The sequence below is a fragment of the Myotis brandtii genome, unplaced genomic scaffold, assembly GCF_000412655.1.
Source record: "Myotis brandtii unplaced genomic scaffold, ASM41265v1 scaffold53, whole genome shotgun sequence".
NCBI classification, from domain to species: domain Eukaryota; kingdom Metazoa; phylum Chordata; class Mammalia; order Chiroptera; family Vespertilionidae; genus Myotis; species Myotis brandtii.
Window position 1 is genome coordinate 2,507,868 of NW_005369942.1, and position 19,374 is coordinate 2,527,241.

Genomic DNA, 19,374 nt, shown 5'->3' on the forward strand with positions numbered 1-19,374 from the left:
CAGGAATGATAGCATAGCTTCCATTGGACTACACTTATCTGGATGGTAGTTATACGTATTAGATGACATTTAATAAACAACTTGGCTTTGGAAAGCAATGAAGGGCAGGCAGAAACTAGAGCAGGGTCCATGCCGCAAACTCCTGGGATAGGTCTCATCCTCAGTTATAATCTCAAAGGATCTCTCATTATATCTAAAGTGGCAGTAGTAATCATGGTAGTGAGCACTCTGGTCATGGTGGCCAGATAGAGTTATCATGGAAAAATTCCCATCAGGAGTATTTGTTGAAGGACATCTTAGCTGGCCACAGTAGAGAGGGTAAAACTCACAGAACTCCCCACTGTCTGTTTCTGAGTCTTGAAGAGCCTCATTATGAGATTTCTCCCTTCCTGCATTGTGGATAATGACACTGCTCTCAGTTCAAAAGAATGATGAAGTGGAATGCCAACTGCAACAGGCATTGCAGTGATAGCAATAGAGTCAGGCGTGAAACTGCCATCTCAAGGCAGCATTTTGGTGAGCTGTGTGGCTTGAGCTGTGTAGTCCCAATGGAGCAGCAGCAAAACTGAGCCTTAAACGGGCAAGATCTGTGGACAATGAAATTGCCTCCTGGATGTTTGGAAATATTTAGGAAGGTGTTTGTTGTGTAGTATACTGGATTTTCTGGAGCTGTGCAGTGGAACTTTTAGAGCATTACAATTTAGAGATAGAGGTTATATGATCTGCTTACTCACAAACTGAAAAGGCCCATGATATATAAAGCTCGATTACTGTGTATTATTTGTGGATGCTCTTCATATTGTTGATTAAGTCTCTGAGAAGAGTTCCTGAATATTATAATTGTGAATATTTATAGTGATGTATGAGTTTTCAATTGAGTTTTATTGGTCAAAAGAGAGAAAAATATTTTAAAGGCAATGTTATCTTTCTTGCTACATAGGTTTAAAGAAAGCAAACATGGTCAGGAACATGTTCAAGTGCCAGTTAATAAAAAAAAAAAGTGTTAAGTCTAGGGAGTCTGTATCTACTGTCAAAAACTGTGAGGCCTAAAGGAATTTTCTCACAATAAGCGAATTGCAAGGACAAGATCTACAGAGCAAAGTGTTTATTTTTAAAGTCAGTTTCCCAAATGAGAACTTAATTTTAAAAAAAGGAAGAAAGTTTAGAACTGGAGGTAAATAAGGGCATACACAGAAAAGAATAAAATAAACAGAATAGATCATACAAAAAGTTAAAAGTACTATCAGTATTTGAGTAAGTTGAAGATATGACTGCAAAGGGACCCAGATAAAATTCCAAAGATGAGAGAATTCCAGATACCCATATGTTTATTTCATAAGAGTTCCCATTTCTTGGGAAAAAGTCTGTTTCATGAATATGTGATGTGTAACTTCAGAAAGTATGAAATTATTAATTGCAGAAATGATCAATTATGCTAGCTCTATTTGCTCTATTTCCTTTAATTCTGTCAACGTAAGAAATGTCAAAACCTGTAGAGAATTTTTATAAGAATTTATTTGAGCCAAACTGAGGGCAGTTGCTGGGACGCAAGCCCTTAAATGCTCTGGCCAGTGATAATTTTGCAGTTTCTTTATACATTTGAAATTAAAGAAAGAATTAAAGAATACAGGAAGATGGGAGAAAGTAAGCTGGGGATAGGATTATAAAATGGTTAACAAGATTATGTGCATTCTTGAGGGTGGCTACACTTAATTCAAAGGTGTGTTAACCTAAATGCACAAAAACAATGGATAGGGCTTGCTTAAGGCAAAAATAAAACTTTATGTCTTCGATGTGACTACCCACCATGACCTGTCCAGGCAGGAATCTATAATCAGATCACCTTGTGAGGTTATTTTCTGTAGAACCCCTTTTTCTTCCACAAAAAGACTAATACAGACTTTGAAATAAAATTATAAATACAAAGCTTAAATAGCTTCAAGATAAAAATATCTATATTTTCTAAACATTCTATGTATCTTACTTTGTCCATTAATTAACAAGAGAATATTTTATTATTCATTATCATAGACCTAAAGTTTCCATACTGATAATTATTTTTTAAAATATTAATTACATTGCTTATAATTGGTATCTTTAAAGTGTAAATTTTTAATGTGAGAAAAAATAGACATGAATACAAAATATATATAAATAAGAATGGGTTAAAAGTGACCAAAAAATATCATTTTGGCTTTTATATTTTTACAAACATAAAAATGAAATCATCAGATGAGCAGGATATTTTAAAACCTGTTCTGTGATAGGCAAACAGACATGAGCAGAGCCAGGACGATGGGCCAGGTGCAGAGGGTCACCAGGGGCCGAAAGCCCTGGGTGCCGAGCATGGGATCTTGCCCCCAGGGTGACCTTTCCTCCCCCAGCATATGGATGGTCATATGGTTTGGACCCCCTGACCTTTCCTCTCCAGTCATAACATCTAGGCCCCAGTGGTATTTCAGCTACAGAACTAGAAAAGCAGCAAAACCAAACACACAACGCCAAGGCCAAGACTGACCTCAGGACCAGCTACTTTGAATAATTACCTCCTGGCCTGGCACTGACCGATCAGTCAGTGGACACCTAGACCCTGAAAGGACACACCAGGAAAGCTACTGAACATTCTATTGAGATCTTCCCCTGGGACCTCCCCTAAAACCTTCACCCTTAAACCCCTAGGACCACGGACTTAGGGAGCTCGCCCTCCTGGGAGCACCCCTGGGCCTTTCTCTTTTCCCTCCCCTTCCCCCCCAAGCACATCACCTTTACCTTCCTCACTTCTAAGCTCCAAGGACCCTTCCTTTACCTGCATAACTTGTTTCCTAAACCCATTTCGTCCAAGAATTACTTCTTCCACCTCTGTGATTATCCAAATACATGTTCTCTTGTAGTTTGAGTCTTGGCTCTGAATTCTTTCCTAGCCAGAACTCAAGTACAGAGGTTGCTGAACCCAAGCACATCACCTTTACCTTCTTCACTTCTAAGCTCCAAGGACCCTTCCTTTACCTGTATAACTTGTTTCCTAAACCCATTTTGTCCAAGAATTACTTCTTCCACCTCTGTGATTATCCAAACACATGTTCTCTTGTAGTTTGAGTCTTGGCTCTGAATTCTTTCCTAGCCAGAACTCAAGTACAGAGGTTGCTGAACCCAGGTCAGTCTGACCCCACTGGTCTAACACCTGGAGCAGTTCCTGCTGCCCCCACATTCAGCTCTTCTATATAAGGAAGAAACAGGAAGGTTACATTTTCATGAGAGGAATATTTCCGTTCATTTGAAAGTATTTTCCTTTTTATGATAGGGAAACCTGATTGTTATGGGGAATAGAAGGGAGACTAGCACATTCATTCAAAATGATGGTACATTTACAGCCACAATTGTTCACTGATGTTTTATTGTTTCGTTAAGGCATTTGTCCCCTATCCCACCCCTATTCTTACTCTGAGAATGTCATTCCATTGTATCAGTAAGAGCACAACAATATACTTAAATGTAAAACCCAAATGGATGGTTTTTATTGTTTGTCTTTCTGTCAAAAGAAAACGGGTTTTTCTGAGTTATCTAGCTATTTGTTTCTCTTTAACTTTTCTGGAGAGTATCAAACTTTGAATACAAATCAATACTTTTGCTATAGTATTAAAAAAAAATCCATCCAGTGTCTTGAAATGGCTGAAGTTTTAACCAACAGTTGTAAAATTTTTAAAAATAAAACTATGCCTGCCAGACAGTTACACATTTGGGAACTCGGCTTTGCTTCACATATCCTGGCAAGTGAAATAAAGTTTCCACACTCCCAGAAACCTAATGATAATTCCACATGGCTGTTTCTCTCTGGGGGTTCAAGTGTACGTATCAAATAGCAACCTCTCTCTGAGTTCATGTTCATGTAAAAATCTTTCTCCACCTTAAGCTTTATTTGTATTTCTCATTCCATGTTATTTTTCATGAACTCTCTTATTTTCAGGAAAAAGAATGCCTCTTTATATGATTGCTTTGCTAAATATGACAATCTCTGACTTGAATTTCTATGACGCTGGTGCCAGAGAATTTGAGAGACATCTCAAAATGAAGGGACTAATGTAGAGCATTAGATTTAAATGAAAAATCTCTCCACTTCACAAGACCATATTCTGCTTTTAGACTTCTCTTAAGATATAAATGAGAGGTAAATGAAACTTGATATCTTTATTTTATAGGTTAGAGGCTAAATTGTGTTAAGTGTGACACAAATATAGACTTAAATATTTAAAATTTATTTAAATTTGGTTTACATATGTGAGGATAAGTGCTGTGGTCTAAACCAGTGGTTCCCAATGTGGGGCACATGCCCCACAGGGGCAGTTTGATTTTTAAGGGGAACAATTCGAGAATGAGTTATTAACATTAAACTTTTTGCATTTCTTATGGTTCTAGGGGCCTCGTATACAGTACATAAACACATATTGCGACATATTTTGTATTTCAGTTCTCTATTATATGTTTTGAAACTTTATTTGCTATTTTTTCATATCACTTCATATTATTTTTTTTAACAATTTCTTAGTGATTTCTTCCTCAGTACTTCACCTGTTCTTTCATTCTTTTATTTTTCTCTTTCATGGATGCCATGTTCTTTGGAAACTTGTTTAGACCAAGTTAATGACCTTTTAGCCTTCCTCCACGTGAATAGGAGTTCATTTTTTGAATTATAAGAATTGTATGTCACAGCGGGGCATCAGGATTTTAGACATGCTTAGGTGGGGCATGCCCAAAAAAGGTTGGGAACCACTGGTCTAAACAATCTGCCTCTATAAACCACTGGAAAACTGCAATACAAATTTTTGATTTACTGTACAACATACAGTTTGTCATTAATAGCCCATAGTTATATATGATCAACTTCTATGTAAGCAACCACAACTAGGTTAAGTGGAAATGCATTTTTATTAAATACTAGTGACCCGGCGTGCGAAATTGTGCGAGACCTGGGACCCCGGGGCTCCTCAATGGATTGCCCCAAAGAGGTAGGCTGGAGTCAGGGGTCCTGCCTCTGCGGCATGCACAGCTGCAAGACCCCCAGGCCCCGCCTACCTGTGCCCGCCTGCTGCGTACACAGCCTCCTTGTGATGGCATGAGGGCATCATGGCATGAGGGCATGATGACCACCTAGGCCATTGGTCAGCAAACTCATTAGTCAACAGAGCCAAATATCAACAGTACTTCTTCAAAATAGACTCGCCCAGGCCAAAAACCGACTTCTGCGCATGGGCCACGAAGTTTCAATCGCACTGTACATGTGCCTGCACGTGGTATTTTGTGGAAGAGCCACACTCAAGGGGCCAAAAAGCCGAATGTGGCTTGCGAGCGGCAGTTTGCCGACCACGAACCTAGGCTATTATTAGTATAGACTAGTGGGCTGGTGCACAAATTCGTGCACAGGTGTGGGCCGGGCTGGCTGGGGGTAGGGGAGGTGGGAGGTTGGCCATCCGGCCCCGCCCCCTTGTCGAACTCCCAGTCAAACTTCCAGTTGAACTCTGGGTCAAAGGGGCAATTTGCATGTTAGCCTTTTATTATATAGGATTTTTGATAATGATAATGGTGAAATGATGAAACAGTAACTGAATTAACCTTATTTATATTTTAGCAAATTCAAGTTAGTTTAGGCAAATTGATTAGATTAATTAAAGTATTTCTAAGTACAACTACAGATTCCTAGTATACTTTGATGTAAGATAAATGGACCTTCCATTTATTGCTTGAATGTGATATATGACAAAAGAAACCGGATTAAGGGAAATTTCTATTTCTCTCATAGCCTTTAAATATCAAAGTAAACAGAAAATGAACAAGCACTGAAGAGAGGATTCTGTCTGCTCGATAACACTGACAAAATAGTCCCTTATAGTTAGAGGAAAAGAATTATAGCAAAAGTATGATGCAAAGAATTGTGGAACTTGAACAAGCATTTTTTCTTTCCCCAAGATTATCTCTCCTAGAGAATTTATATTTCAGTAGACGGTACTGGCTATTTATGCACACTTTTATTTGTTTGCTTATTTCTTCCTTGTCACTCTGCTCCTCTATCAGGAGAAGTTGTTGCCAATGTGCATATTATTTTTTATAGCCTGTCTTAAGGTATCAAAATCAGTATTAATAAGCCCAGTGTTACAATTTTTCAGTTCAGTTAAGTAGCTTTGGGTGAACTATTGCAATATGAATCAATATAAAGTGTGTTGTAACTTATTTTCTTAGGTATACTGCTGATGAGCATTCTGGATAATGACATTTATGAGCTACATTTTGTTGTTGTTGTTTTATATGTACTAATAAGTTTTATCAGATTTCTTTTTGGACCATAAAAGTGGGTTTCAATGTAGTGCATTCACTAATACGAGAAAAGTACAGTGTAAACACCGATAGTTTACTTTCTCATTTTAATGGAGAAGATGTACCAAATAATAATCTAGTAAAAATATAATATCAGCCCAAAGGTTTAAATACGAGAGTCTGAATTTCACATGGGATTCCTGGGGAGTGAACCCAGTGTATTCCCCTTGTCTGCCTACCACCTACACCTCCACAGGCCACACAGCCATTAGCTTGATGAGATAATAAGCTATATATAGTAAAATCTCTCTGCCCAGTTTAAAGAAAGCAAAGGAGAAAATCTGTTGATAAACAGTTAGGACTCTTCTTAATAACTGAACAACATGGAAGGCAAATGCCTGCTTCCTCTACAGGGAAAGATTAGAGAAAGAGACTGTCTGCTGCGTGCAGTCCTGCGGGGCTATTTAACTTGCCAAAGCTTTCTAAAACCACACTTGAACATCATGGAAGTCAAATGCCTGCTTCCTCTACAGGGGAAGATTAGAGAAAGAGACTGTCTGCGTGCAGTCCTGAGGGGCTATTTAACTTGCCAAAGCTTTCTAAAACCACACTGTTTGTGTTATGGTGAAAGTCTAAACTTTTAAGCATCAGATATATTCCATCAAGGTTGGTACAATCAGAAAATAAGTATTACAGTACCAAATTCACAACTGATTGCTGAAGCAATAGTTACTGTTACATGGATTGCTCCAACCACTCCATTATATGAAAATTCCTTGTAAGTTTAGAGACTGTAGAAACACTCCTGGCTTGCTGAATTTTCTGAGATTTGATTTTTATGAATTATCATACCTGTATAGAAGAATGCATTGCCATATTCCACACCTACCTCAAGGAGGAACACTTTATAAAGACTTACATACATTATAAACCATTGTTCTGCACAGTGAAAAATTCATCAACTTTTCCCTTTCCATCACCCATGATATATCCTATGACGGTACCAGTGAGTTTTAGCTAAAGCAATGAGGGAATCCAACCTGAAAGCTCAATGTTCCCTGAAGATTTTGAAATGATTATACTCTGTTTCTGTGAGTTCTTCACTTTTTTTTTTTTTTTTTTAGAATCCACATAAGTGATGCTATGCAGTATGTCTTTCTGTACTGCCTGGGCATACCACAGGATGTCTCACTGATCCATTAAAATAACAATATCAAGTTCACCAGCCAGGATGAACAAGAGGTGGCTAAATTATTTTAGCCATGGTGTATCACGTATATGCTCCAAAGGGATGAAAAATCACAACAAAGTCGACTGAAATTCTGGAACATAGCCAATCTATCCTTAGCAGATTTTTGTGTGCCTTTCTAGCTGTAGCTCTTGGCATGCTGCTGGGATTCTGAAGAGACAGAACACTAGACGGCAGGCCACCAAGTGATCATGCATACAGGACTGCTCTGGTATGATCTGGGTTATGTCAGACATTCTGCTATGGTATGAATGTTTGTGTCTACCCCCAATTCATATGTCAATCTGCTAACTCCCAAAGGCGATGGTAGTATAAGGTAAAGTCTTTGTGGGGTGATTAGGTACTGATGGTGGAACCCTCATGAATGAGATTCATGCTCTTATAAAGTAGACAGCAGGGAGATCCCTAGTCCTTCTGCCACCTAAGGATGCAATGAGCAGTCTGCAACCCAGCAAAGAGCCTTCACCTGGCCATGCTGGCACTCTACCTTAACCTTTTAGTTTCCAGAATGGTCAAAAACCAATATCTGCTGTTTATGAATTACCCAGTCAGTGGCATTTTGTTATAGCAACCCAAGCAAACAAAGACACCCTCCACGTCATAAAGTTGGATGGGCCCAAACAGAAGTTCATCTTAAAACGGGAATTGTATAATATCTGGGATTGAGCAAGAAGAGTGCACCAGAGCCTCTTCTAAGTCCTTACCTATAATTATATGGAGGGGGCGGAAGTTAAGAAGTCTATATCAATAGCTAACAGAGGAGGAAAATTCCTAACTTCTGATTTATGGAAAGGTCATTTCTGTTTGAAGGTAAAAGCAAAGAATGGATGGTGCCTACATGCCAGTCACATTCAGGGGTGATTTTGAAAAACAGTGAGGGAAACAACTTGTCTATGGTCTTTAAGATAACTTGTTATGTAAAATTATTTATTTATCTAAGATGCACCTACACTGAATTTATCTGAAAAATAAAAAAGTTGATATTAAGAAAAAAATTGTAAATGGAAGATTATAAGAGAGGGTTTCGCATGCCAGGAGAAGTTACTGGCATGCCATGTTTGGCATGCGTGCCAGAGGTTGCCCACCCCTGGTCTATTTTTTCAATAACACCTACATTTAGAGCTTTATATTTTAATTTAGTGGTAGTCATATTTGATGTTTTTGTCATGGACAATATCATAGAGGAAACTGGGAAGCATGTTTACACACTAAAGGAGATCAGAAAGCTCACGTTGTTGGCACTATCCTATCTAATAAAGAGGGAATATGCTAATTGACCCTCACACCATCGCAAAGATGGCGGCACCCACAGACAATAAGGAGGGAATATGCTAATTGACTGCCGTGCCCTCAAAGATGGCAGAGCCCACAGCCAATAAGGAGGGAATATGCTAATTGAATACCCCACCCACAAAGATGGTGGCACCCACATCCAATAAGGAGGGAATATGCTAATTGACTGCCGTGCCCTCAAAGATGGCAGAGCCCACAGCCAATAAGGAGAGATTATGCTAATTGACTACCCCACCCACAAAGATGGCAGCACCCACAGCCAATATGGAGAGAATTTGCTAATTGACTGCCATGCCCTCAAAGATGGCGGTGCCCAAAGCCACACAATAGCAGTGCCCAGTCCCCTCAGCCCCCTAGCTGCCCAGGGCCGGCCCAAGGTGCAGGCAAGCCTTGGAAGATGGCTGCCCAGCTTCCCAGGGCTGGCCGAGGCTCAAGTAACCAGGGCCAGCCAAGGCTTGCGCGGAGCTTTATATTTTAATTTAGTGGTAATCATATTTGATGTTTTTGTCATGGACAATATGATAGAGGAAACTGGGAAGCATGTTTACACACTAAAGGTGACCAGAAAGCTCAGGTTGTTGGCACTATCCTATCTAATAAAGAGGGAATATGCTAATTGACCCTCACACCATTGCAAAGATGGTGCCCACAGACAATAAGGAGGGAATATGCTAATTGACTGCCTTGCCCTCGAAGATGGCAGAGCCCACAGCCAATAAGGAGGGAATATGCTAATTGAATACCCCACCCACAAAGATGGTGGCACCCACATCCAATAAGGAGGGAATATGCTAATTGACTGCCTTGCCCTCGAAGATGGCAGAGCCCACAGCCAATAAGGAGGAAATATGCTAATTGAATACCCCACCCACAAAGATGGCGGCACCCACAGCCAATATGGAGAGAATATGCTAATTGACTGCCATGCCCTCAAAGATAGCGGTGCCCACAGCCACACAATAGCAGTGCCCAGTCCCCTCAGCCCCTTAGTTGCCCAGGGCTGGCCCAAGGTGCAGGCAAGCGTTGGAAGGTGGCTGCCCAGCCTCCCAGGGCTGGCCGAGGCTCAAGTAACCAGGGCCGGCCAAGGCTTGTGCTGCTGGCAGTGGCAGCAGCAGAGGTATGATGGGGGCGTCGCCTTTCCCTGATCGCCGGGTTGCCTCCCGCCCCTGAGGGCTCCCAGACTGTGAGAGGGGACAGGCTGGGCTGAGGGACTCCCCCTCCAGTGCATAAATTTTCATGCACCGGCCTCTAGTTGGTAATAATTCCCATACAGGAAAAACAATAGGTAGAATACATTTCCTGAGTGGGAAATTAAATGAGTACATGCAATTCAGCTTCCAACAATAAGATATCAGAAAAGTATTATGTAGATAGATGCAGATTTAATAATAAAGTGGATAGATTTGTAGATTTTTTTTTTATGAGAAAAAGGTGTTTGGAAAGTCTCTAAAGCAGGGGTCCTCAAACTATGGCCCGCGGGCCACATGCAAATACAAATATTGTATTTGTTCCCGTTTTGTTTTTTTACTTCAAAATAAGATATGTGCAGTGTGCATAGGAATTTGTTCATAGTTTTTTTTTAAACTATAGTCCGACCCTCCAATGGTCTAAGGGACAGTGAACTGGCCCCCTGTTTAAAAAGTTTGAGGACCCCTGCTCTAAAGGGTATGAGACCTAATGTTGACCAGAGAGGATTAATAAATAGTGCTACATTATCAACTAAGTGAGGAGATCATGGGTTTTTATTTAAACTATGTTTTTAAATAAAATTGCTTTTTCCTATGCCACTAAACTTTTCTTGTGTAAGATTATGGATATTGTCAGATATTAGAATCAATTCAGAGCTGATGAATTGAATATTGAGCTCCACAGATTATTGTTATAAATTATCAATAATCTCTATGTTTGTGTCTATGTATATTATATGTACATGTGCAAAAATGTGTACATTTAAATGCACACATACATATACACATATATATTCTATCTCCTGCTTTCTCTCTTACACACATATACACATATACTACATACCTAGTACATACAGGTATGTTTATATGTATATAAGTATTCGTTAGTTAACCAGAAAATACTTATATGGGATAATGATTGACACTCAATAATACATGTAAATTTTTTAAAGAGAATTTTAACATACATTTTACTTGGTAACATGTTTAATAAACAGTGGAGTTGGAGAAAAATAACTCTTTGCCTCATAGGTCCAGGGCAATTCAACTTGGCATATTTGCTCTCATCCAGCTGCCTATAAATTTTTTTTCTTATTATCAGCAGGGTATGGTTAATGAATGTTAACCAAAGAATACTTTAAAAAAAGAGAAGCTCAAGTAAGCCACATGATTTAAAAAGACTCAGTATGAAACCTAGCACATGCATGTATTCATTATTCTTTTCTATCAGCTTTACTTTTTTGAGAGAATTTGCTGAGACCACTTTAAAATGTGGCTTTTGATACTGTAAGAACCAAAATGTCTCATTTAAGATATTTCCTACCTTTGATCAATAAAGTCACAGTTCTGCAAATTTATAAAAATACTGCTTCACAAGTTTTTCATATATGTGTTATTTAAATAAATCAGAATTTTCATCATTATTTTAAATTATTATTTTAAACCTATAATAAGTCTCTTGATTTGGGATACTTCCTATTGAGAAGGAGAATGAAGATTATTGAATCACACATAATACAGCTTTGCTGCAAATCATATGCATTTGGAATTATTTTCAAAAATATGTAATGGATTTGTTAACAAATTTTAAGATAAAAAAGTCTTATTTTGATGGGAAAGGTATCTAGGGCAATCTTGTTAAAGAAATAATGAAAATCCTAGAGCTGAACTTTATAATTCTATCACTTTGTGCAGCCAAAATATTTTAAGCAAATTTAAAACCATATATGTTAACCATATCAAAACACTTATTAACCAACATTACAACAATGTTGAATTTATCAAACCAAAAGAATCTTCTCATAAAAATCTACATACCTTTTCAGATTTAGAAAACTTCCATATGCAGTGTTTCTAGAACCACAGTGGTAACCAGCCCTCCCTTCCTCCCTCCCTTCCTTCCTTCCCTCCTTCCTTCCTTCCTTCCTTCCTTCCTTCTCCCTCTTTACTTCCCTTCCCCTCTCATTCCCTCTCTTCCTTTTTTCTCTTTCTGAAGGTTGCAACCCATTGTAAACAAATATTTTTCTAAATTACAATATGTTTGCTACTGACCTCCAACTCCTTAACAAATCATCTTATCTGTGTCACAGGCCCTAATTCTCCCTGGTCCCAAAACCCGCATCTCTGTAATTACCCCATCCTTTCTCTAATACTGTCAAGAACTGTGAAGAGCCTCAGATTTTACCCTACTTGCAAGCTCACAAATTAGCCTGCCACATCTCATAGATGCTGGGGAAAGACACAAAACTCCTGGGTCAAAGAAAAAGGACTGTATTATTCATGACACATTAAGTGGCAGAGCAACATATTTGCATCTATTTTCCCTGTCTCAAGTCTCATGGAGAAACACAAATAGGGCCAGATAGGTTTCAACACAGAAGGGAACCCTAACCTTAAGGAACCCAGATCTTTTTTAATGGGGAATAAGTATGCCTATCTTTTGCGGGAGTTATTATTGTTATTATACCAGGCAATAAGTGTCCCTGCTCTTTGCTCAAAAGGGAAACACTACTATCTTTAAATTCCAAAAATTTTTGTTATACAAACATCCTTAAAAAGACAGGTTGAAACAAAAGCAACCAATTTTTTGCTCACAAAATGTGAGACCCATGAGAAATGGCTACCAACTGTGGGATCTGTCTTGGAGTTTCTTGAATCATTTCTAGGTGACTGAGATTCTTGCCATTCTGCCAATTCCTCTAACATAACATAATGTTCCATGTACGTTAACCTCCACGTGAATGGGTCTTACCTACTGTTATATATCTGTTATGCTGTCAGCAGACACATCCATCTATAAAATCTAGGGCACCTCGAACACTCTCAGACAATGGTCAATCTTGTTTACTTGCCTCTGGCCTGCAGAGAATGTAGGTGGTGTCTGCATGCTTGTTTTCTGGGGTGGTTTTGTAAGTTAATTTGTTTTGTTTTTGTTAAAAGAGTTGTCATACTCAATCTATTTCTTCAGGTAAGAACCCTTCATTCAATATGAGATCCTTATATATATCTCAATACAATCTAGATGCCTTTGCTCTATGGACGTATTTTAACCTCATTCACTGTCTTTTCTTCTAATCATAAGTCTGGCTCTTTCTGCAGCCAGACCAGTCTCAGTGATGAGAATTTCGTGGAGGTGTATATTTAATTATATAATGTGTACGTTGGCTATTGCTTCATCTTGTTACAAAGCACTTTATATTTAACTATATTTCATTATTAATGTGTTTTTATTAGTTTCTGAGCAGGAGGGATTGAGTGATAATGGCTGCTTACTGTCTTCGGTACATTGTCTAGTAGAGGACTGGAGTATTAAGATGATAAATATGCATTGTTTATTTATTTGATTATGTTGCAGTGTTTGTAATATTCAGAGAAAGCAGAGAAACTTGAAAGAAAGAAAGGTCTTATATTGAGATGATAGAATACTCATTTCTTTAGAAGAAACGCACCTGCCAAAAGGCTACATACTCTAAGCCATATTAGGGCTCTGTATGGAATAAACTATGCACTTCAGATGTTTTAGCCTTTAATTGAGACACCATGGACCAGAGAAATATCCAAATAAACACTCATGATGAAAGTGAGGTTGAAAAAAATTGGAAATGAGGCTACAGCTAAATAAAACAACATTTTTTCCCTGAAAAATTGAGTGACAATATTTCATTTATTCCATTAAAACACAATTTATACTTCTTAAAAATATATTCTCTACATAAATTATGAAAGTAGTACATGTTTATTTAAGCTAGAAAATCAATCCAAAGTGTAAGGTAAATGTTCTTAATCTCCTTACACCATGCTGAATTAACCAATAATAACAGCATGACTTGTATTATTTTTTAATTTTATAAATTCTCATATGGACAAACATAAAAATATGCACACATATATGCATGGCTTATTGCTGTAGTTGTTTACAATGAAGGAGGCTAGACATATTTATGCATAAATTTTATTTATATATCTTGCTGAGGTTAAACATATCATGGTCATTTTCTCCAGTAATTTAATATATATCACATTCAGATTTGATATAATTATTAACAACTTCACCATTGACAATTGTTATTTTTTTCTTTGTGCAGCTATAAATATAATAAAATCCTAGCACATAAATATCCTTATAGTAAAATTTATTGCACATGTATATGTCCTGGCTGTTTTATTTATATAAGATCATTTTAAATATAGGATTTATGGGTCAAAGTTTATGGTATTTCAAATTTTAACAGCTATTGACAGATTTTTTTTTATGCCATTTCCCAGATTACTTCCATGGTCACCAAAATTTCTATTCCCTTTACCACTTATTAAAATGCTCCTCATCACTAGAAGCTATTCCTTTTACATTTTTTTTTGTCTAGCTAATTTGCTACATTAGTTTATCTAATTTGTATTTTTCTGACTCTGATTAGTAAGATCAAGTATCTTTTCAGATGTTTGTCATTTGAATGTCCTGTATGTGAATTGCCCTACACTTTGGCTAACATTAGTGGTTATTAGTTTATTAGTTTGTGTTTGTTATTTTTCTGGTAAGATTTATGCTGCAACTATGTCCCAACTTAACATTTTTCTATGTAGTAGTTTTTTGATACAATTTAATACATTATATGTGGTGCCCTGTATATTGAATTTTGCTTATGGCAGCTGAGTGTCCTGTTTCCTTAGGATGATCAACCCATTTCTACTATTTCAAAGTTTTTAATAAATGCTGGTAAGATTATAAATATAGGGCAAACACATTTATAAAAAGAGTTTGATTGGTCTAGCCTTAGAGTTGAGTAGCAGTTAATGGCTGCTTACTGTCTTCGGTACATTGTCTAGTAGAGGACTGGAGTATTAAGATGATAAATATGCATTGTTTATTTATTTGATTATGTTGCAGTGTTTGTAATATTCAGAGAAAGCAGAGAAACTTGAAAGAAAGAAAGGTCTTATATTGAGATGATAGAATACTCATTTCTTTAGAAGAAACGCACCTGCCAAAAGGCTACATACTCTAAGCCATATTAGGGCTCTGTATGGAATAAACTATGCACTTCAGATGTTTTAGCCTTTAATTGAGACACCATGGACCAGAGAAATATCCAAATAAACACTCATGATGAAAGTGAGGTTGAAAAAAATTGGAAATGAGGCTACAGCTAAATAAAACAACATTTTTTCCCTGAAAAATTGAGTGACAATATTTCATTTATTCCATTAAAACACAATTTATACTTCTTAAAAATGTATTCTCTACATAAATTATGAAAGTAGTACATGTTTATTTAAGCTAGATAATCAATCCAAAGTGTAAGGTAAATGTTCTTAATCTCCTTACACCATGCTGAATTAACCAATAATAACAGCATGACTTGTATTTTTTAATTTCTTTATAAATTCTCATATGGACAAACATAAAAATATGCACACATATATGCATGGCTTATTGCTGTAGTTGTTTACAATGAAGGCTGTTAGACATATTTATGCATAAATTTTATTTATATAGCTTGCTGAGCTTAAACATATCATGGTCATTTTCTCCAGTAATTTAATATATATCACATTCAGATTTGATATAATTATTAACAACTTCACCATTGACAATTGTTATTTTTTTCTTTGTGCAGCTATAAATATAATAAAATCCTAGCACATAAATATCCTTATAGTAAAATTTATTGCACATGTATATGTCCTGGCTGTTTTATTTATATAAGATCATTTTAAATATAGGATTTATGGGTCAAAGTTTATGGTATTTCAAATTTTAACAGCTATTGACAGATTTTTTTTAATGCCATTTCCCAGATTACTTCCATGGTCACCAAAATTTCTATTCCCTTTACCACTTATTAAAATGCTCCTCATCACTAGAAGCTATTCCTTTTACATTTTTTTTGTCTAGCTAATTTGCTACATTAGTTTATCTAATTTGTATTTTTCTGACTCTGATTAGTAAGATCAAGTATCTTTTCAGATGTTTGTCATTTGAATGTCCTGTATGTGAATTGCCCTACACTTTGGCTAACATTAGTGGTTATTAGTTTATTAGTTTGTGTTTGTTATTTTTCTGGTAAGATTTATGCTGCAACTATGTCCCAACTTAACATTTTTCTATGTAGTAGTTTTTTGATACAATTTAATACATTATATGTGGTGCCCTGTATATTGAATTTTGCTTATGGCAGCTGAGAGTCCTGTTTCCTTAGGATGATCAACCCATTTCTACTATTTCAAAGTTTTTAATAAATGCTGGTAAGATTATAAGTATAGGGCAAACACATTTATAAAAAGAGTTTGATTGGTCTAGCCTTAGAGTTGAGTAGCAGTGTGAGTTTGGGGGCATTTCAGAGCCACTTTGTGATTTCCTTTCTGGTACAGTGGGGCCTTGACTTACGAGTTTAATTCGTTCCGAGACCGAGCTCGTTAAGGAGTTCGTTAACTCAAATTACTCTATCAACTCAATGCAAAAAATCGGCCGAGAGACAGCTGGTATCTAGTTTGGGGGCATTTCAGAGCCACTTTGGGATTTCCTTTCTGGTACTGACTTTTCTAGTACTTTGGGTTGACAAGAAGAGAAAGCATGTCCATATTTTAGAAGCTAAATATTGTATTTTCTCTTCAGGTAGGGTTGTTTTTTTTGTTTGTTTGTTTGTTTCTTTAGCCAAGAGAAAGCCTAAAGGTATATTCAGATGGCTTCATATCTTTCCAGGGTTTTTATTGGTCTAGATCTAGGTAAATTATCTGTGAAATGGGATTAATGCACACAAATGGAAGGGTTTTGTGTATTATTTGAGATAATGTATTGAGTAAGTGCATCATTTATCAGTTTGAAAGTGCAGAAATTATGACCAATTCTCAGTTTACTAGTATATAAAGTTAAGATCTAAAACTACTTGCATTATGTCAGAATAAAAAATGCAAAACTTATAGAAAAATATATAAACAAATGAAAGAATATACTGTGTTCATGGATTGGTAGAATTAACATTGTTAAAATGTCCATACTACCCAAAGCAATCTATGGATTCAATGCAATCCCAATTAAAATACCAATGGCATATTTCACACATCTAGAACAAACACCCAAAATTTATATGGAACCAAAAAAGACCCCGAATACTTGCAGTAATCATGAGAAAGAAGAACAAAGTTGGAGGGATCACAATACTGGATATTAAGTTATATTATGAAGCCACTGTAATCAAAACAGCCTGGTACTGGCACAAGAACAAGCATATAGATCAATGGAACAGAACAGAGAATCCAGAAATGGACCCAAACCAATATCCTCAATTAATACTTGACATTGGAGGCAAGAGCATACAATGGAGTAAAGAAGTCTCTTAATAAATGGTGTTGGGAAAATTGGACAGGTACATGCAAAAAAATGAAACTAGACCACCAACTTATACCATACTAAACTCAAAATGGATAAAAGACTTAAATGTAAGCCATGAAACCATAAAAATCCTAGAAGAAAATATAGGCAGCAAAATATCAGACATTTCACATAGCAGAATTTTTACAGATATATTGCCTAGGGCAAGAAAAACAAAGGAAAAATTAAACAAATGAGACTACATCAAACTAAAAAGCTTCTATACAGCAAAGGAAACCAGCAGCAAAATTAAAAGGGAACCCACTGTATGGAATAACAAAAGAATCTCAATTAAAAACCTGGGCCATCTCTATTTTTATATCTATGTCTATGTTTGTACTTATGTCTATATTACCTATATCTAAATCCAAATCTATATTCTAACCTGTATCTATATCTATATCTATGTCTATATCCATATCTATATATCTATAGCTATAGCTATAGCTATATAATCTATAGTCTATATATTTATCTGTTGATACCAGAAGCACTTACTATGATCTAAATACTGCACTAGGTGCTTCCATAATAACTCTTAAAACAACCACAAAGCACTATTAGAGAAATCCCTTGAATTGCTTATTGGTGAATTTAGCAATATTGGAGAATTCAACAAATTTCACTAATGAGTGGGATAAGGGTCCCCACCAACACTGGGTAAGGGGGACTGGCTACAATCTTCAAATCTTAATTCATTGGTACAATTAGAAGATAGAGCAGAACTCACCAGAATTGAATGCTTTCGTTGCCCACAGTTGAGCTAAGTGTGTTTTGTTTGTTTGTTTGTTTGCTTTTCTTTTTATATAAGTGTTTCTATACTCTGTCTTATTTTCCACCAAGTATTTAAGATTTATAGTCAAGTGAAATCCAGCTTCCTACTGAGTCTCTTTGATCAACTACTCATGCATAGTTGCTTATATACACAGCAAAGGTAAGCATATAAAACTGTAAGTAAGCATTTAAACTCTACAGTTATCTATTTAAAACACTTCAATGCTTCCTCCTTTTCCATTTATAATAAAATATGGACTCCTATCACCTGCTTATCTCTCTCACCCATGTCACATCACTCTATTTGCTCTGTCTTCTCCAGATATGCAGGTCTTCTTTTGGTTCCTCAATAACAGCAAACTTGTTCCTTCTGAATTGGCTGACTTCCCAGTGATCCTTATCAGGTACCAGCCTAAACTCCTCCTCCTCCTCAGACAAGTCCTCCCTGTTATACAGTCTATTGCTTCTAGATAACAATATTCAAAATTCATAGGGAATTTTGAATTCCCTGCATGACAACGTATTTTTATGTGTCTGTGTTCTGTCTCCTCCAAACAGATTCCTATGAAACTTTAACAGAAGAATTTCACAGTTAAGAGATGGAACTGGGATTCAAACACACGTCTGCTAAATCCTGTGCCCATATATTATCCAGTAATTTGTTTGTGTTGAAAAGAAGGGTGTGGTCAAGAATCTGAGATGCTGCCAAGAAGAGTAGTTGCATGAAATAAAACCTAACAAGGGTTTATATAGTTTAGTAAAAGGTAATTGAAATTTGCAGAAGCTGTTTATTTCCCTGGAGTGATGGGGGCAGACACTACATTCTATTCAACTGAGTACTGAGGAAATCTATGTGGCGGCAAAGTTTGTCTAAAGTGAAAGGAACTGTCTGAGTTAGGGAAGACTTGAGTCTTAGATGTTGCTGGGAAGGAGCCCAAGGCGATTTTGAGGTTAGAAGAGTGGTGAGAGCCAGGTTCTCACAAAGATAGAAGGAATGAAATAAGCCAGTCAGAGAAAGATAACTATCACATGATCTCACTCATTTGGGGAACAAATGAACAATGTAATGAACAACGTAAACTGATGAACAAAAACAGATCCAGAGACAGAGAAGCATCAATCAAACCATCAAACCTCAGAGGGAAGATAGGGGAGGGCAGAGGTAAGGGGGAGAGATCAACCAAAGGACTTGTATG